The sequence below is a fragment of the Apis dorsata genome, unplaced genomic scaffold (genome assembly GCF_000469605.1).
Source record: "Apis dorsata unplaced genomic scaffold, Apis dorsata 1.3 scaffold_236, whole genome shotgun sequence".
Classification (NCBI taxonomy): domain Eukaryota; kingdom Metazoa; phylum Arthropoda; class Insecta; order Hymenoptera; family Apidae; genus Apis; species Apis dorsata.
Genome location: NW_006263517.1, coordinates 358,158 through 362,085, shown reverse-complemented (window position 1 = coordinate 362,085; position 3,928 = coordinate 358,158).

Genomic DNA, 3,928 nt, shown 5'->3' with positions numbered 1-3,928 from the left:
TCGGAGGGAGGCGTGTCCTTCCCCCTCCACCCTTATCCTTGGGAAATTTTCGGCTTCCCTCCTCCTCCTCGAAGAAGCTTTTTATTTTTTGGAGTGGAAATTTAAAAAGATGTTGATTCTTGAATATTCTTTATTTTCAGGTGAAATGAAATTATCCGATCTTGGAAATTTTCGGCTTCTTTTCTCGTCGAGGAATAATCGTTTTAAAAGTTTTTAATTTTTTGGAAGTCTAAAAAGATATTGATTCTTGAATATTTTTTTATTTTCAAATAAATATATTCATTTGAAATATTAAAAATAAAAAATAATATTCAAAGTCTTTTCAAGTAAGGTGAAATGAAATTATCCTTGGAAGACGATGGAAATTTTCGACTTCTTTTTTCGTCGAGGAATAATCGTCGAAAGTTTTTAATTTTTTAGAAGTCTAAAAAGATATTGATTCTTGAATATTCTTTATTTTCAAATAAATATATTTATTTGAAATATTAAAAATAAAAAATAATATTCAAAATTTTTTCAAGTAAGGTGAAATGAAATAATCCGATCTTGGAAGAGGATGGAAATTTTCGACTTCTTTTTTCGTCGAGGAATAATCGTCGAAAGTTTTTAATTTTTTGGAAATCTAAAAAGATATTGATTTTTGAATATTCTTTACTTTCAAATAAATATATTCATTTGAAATATTAAAAATAAAAAATAATATTCAAAGTCTTTTCAAGTAAGGTGAAATGAAATAATCTGATCTTGGAAGAGGATGGAAATTTTCGGTTTTTCTCCTCTTCGAGGAATAATCGAATAATCGAAGAAATTTTTAATTTTTTGGAGTGAAAATCTAAAAAGATTCTTGAATATTCTTTATTTTCTTTATTTTCAAGTAAAATGAAAATATTCGATCTTGGAAGAGGATGGAAATTTTCGACTTCCCTCCTCGTCGAGGAATAATCGTCGAAAGTTTTTAATTTTTTGGAAATCTAAAAAGATATTGATTCTTGAATATTCTTTATTTTCAAATAAATATATTTATTTGAAATATTAAAAATAAAAAATAATATTCAAAATTTTTTCAAGTAAAGTGAAATGAAATAATCTGATTTTGGAAGAGGATGGAAATTTTCGCCTTCCCTCCTCTTCGAGGAATAATCGAAGAAGTTTTTAATTTTTATAATATTTAAATATATTTTATTTGAAATAATTTTTAAATATATTTATTTGAAATATTAAAAATAAAAAATAATATTCAAAATCTTTTCAAATAAGGTGAAATGAAATAATCCGATCTTGGAAGAGGATGGAAATTTTCGGCTTCTCTACTCCTCGAGAAATAATCGTCGAAGAATTTTTAATTTTTAATTTTTTTGGAGTGGAAATTTTAAAAGATGTTGATTCTTGAATATTCTTTATTTTCAACTAAAATCAAAATATTCGATCTTGGAAAAGGATGGAAATTTTCGGCTTTTCTCGAGGAATAATCGTCGAAGAAGTTTTTAATTTTTTGGAGTGGACATCTAAAAAGATTCTTGAATATTCTTTATTTTCAAATAAATATATTTATTTGAAATATTAAAAATAAAAAATAATATTCAAAATTTTTTCAAGTAAGGTGAAATGAAATAATCTGATTTTGGAAGAGGATGGAAATTGGTAGAGCATTGGAAGTTAAAGTCAACGTCAGACGAACGTTTTTACCACGAAATAAATTGTTGATCATTGATTTGGACAAGAGATCGTTTAAAAAAGGGAACAAATATTTGTTTTTTTTTTTCCATTCGAATGAAAATAAATTTCTATTATCGAAGACACCAATATACGACAACGTAAGTTAGTTGGAGGATCGAACATAGAAGAGTTGGAAGAAACGTTCAAAAAGACAGCTGTTCGAGGGATACGCTGTTGCCTCGTCGCATATTCGACCGATGTGACCCAACCTCGATGACAAACTACCGTCAAATTGCACGTTGCTGCGCGGAGGTTAGTTCGAAACGAAATAAATAAACGTGGAAATATCGACGATGTTCATCCATTCCCAGTCATAACTCCTTCGACCTACGTCAGCAACAGCTACGAACTTCTTTTCGCAATCATGTAACGTGATAAGATACAAATACTATTTGAATTAAACGAAATTCAAAAAAAATTCAAAATTCTATAAATCGTTTAATTTGTAACGAAATTCGCTAAATATAAATAAAAATTTAAGAAAGCATTCGATCTAGTCGAGATTCTTCGAAATATATAATAGATATCGTGAATACTTCGAAAAAGATTTTCGTTTTATTCGAAATACCTACCGAAGATAAAGAAGGATACGATCGATTGAAAGAATAAATTTTAGAGGAATTATTTAAATCAAATATCCAAATTATTTAATTTTTAGCGCACTTGGACATTCTTCAACGTCCACGAAGCGTCAAGAATTTCCTCAGACGAATAATTACAACCCTTCGAAAAGCTTCGAGTTCGAGGAAACCCGGAGCTTGGGAATCCAACGAGAAGCAAACGGTTGCAGGAAAATGCAGGGGAGGAAAGGGGGAAAAAATGGCACGCGAGGACGGAAATGGTGATCGAGAAATGGAAGGAAGGAAGGAAGGAAGGAAGGGGGGGGTGAACGGTAATTAAATGAGAACCCCGGCGTACGAGCACGAGGAACGCCCACGCCATGCATCAAGCATGACGTGGATAGGTAACGCTGCCGCGGATGGAGAAGATGGTCCTCGAAGATATAGGCCCTCCGGTTCCTACGTTAGTTGGGGTCAGCTATCTCGCGCGACCCATCTCCGCCTATCCAATCACACACAGCGCAACTATGGCACGCAAGCGATAATACACGGTGTCCCAATTATCCCGCGACACGGCAGGGCTCCCTTCTCGCCCTGAGAGAGAGAGAGAGAGAGAGAGAGAGAGAGGATTTTCAACACGCCCCTATCCTTTCGATATAAGCGGCTCTCTCTTTTTCTTCTCCTTCTCGAAATATCTTTCTCTTCTTTCTTTTTCGCGTGTCTGAAGTTTCTTCGAAATCTGTCTTTCTCTTTATAAATTCTTCCTTCTTCTTCTTTTTTTGGGAAGAGGAAGGGGGGAGGGTTATTATTTCGAAACAATCTCTCTCTCTCTCTTTCGATTTTTTTCTTAGAGATGGAAGAAGAAAGAGAACCTTTCGACCTGGACGAAGATCGACATTGATGCATCGTGAACATTTTACTCTTATTTTACCTCTCGTTTTTCCCCATTCGTTCGTTTGTTCTTACATTTATTCCTTTTTTAGGGGAGGAGGAGTTCTTCGTCTTTTCTTTCTCTTCTCGTTTCTTCCTCGTCTCCTTCTTCGGGAAGAATATATATATATATATATATATATAGGCGAGGGCGACAGAGACCGAGTTAATGAACGGTTGCGCGTAATGAAAATGTCCGTACGAGGTGACGTTGAACGAGCAGCGTGGAAAGGGTGAAGAGATAATGACGACGTGCGCGGCCGGGCACAAGTGGAGTAAATTGTGGGACATATCGAAGGAAGGTTGAAGTGGGACATATCGAAGGAAGGTTGAACGAGAGAGAGAGAGAGAGAGAGAGAGATGGGATGTTTAAGAATCGGCCGTGATGGGGGATCGGTGGACGTTGGTGGAAACAAAGAAGTCGAGACGTTATTGGGGTTATAATAATTATAGTTATTAGACACCTATATATATTCCTGTGATGTCGAGAAGATGGAGAATATTCCTCTTCTCCCTGCGCGAGCGATAAGGAAATAAGGAAGATAAATATTTTGAGATAAATATTTGTCAAAGGAGATCAGAAGTTGTTGATTGAAATCGAAGCGATCATCCATTGTTGGAATTAATCGAAGAAGGGGATTGGAGAAGAAACGGAAGGAGAGGAAAGCGAAGGATGGAACGCGTCGCAGGTGAGAGCGAGGATGCAATTATCGAAAGAGAGC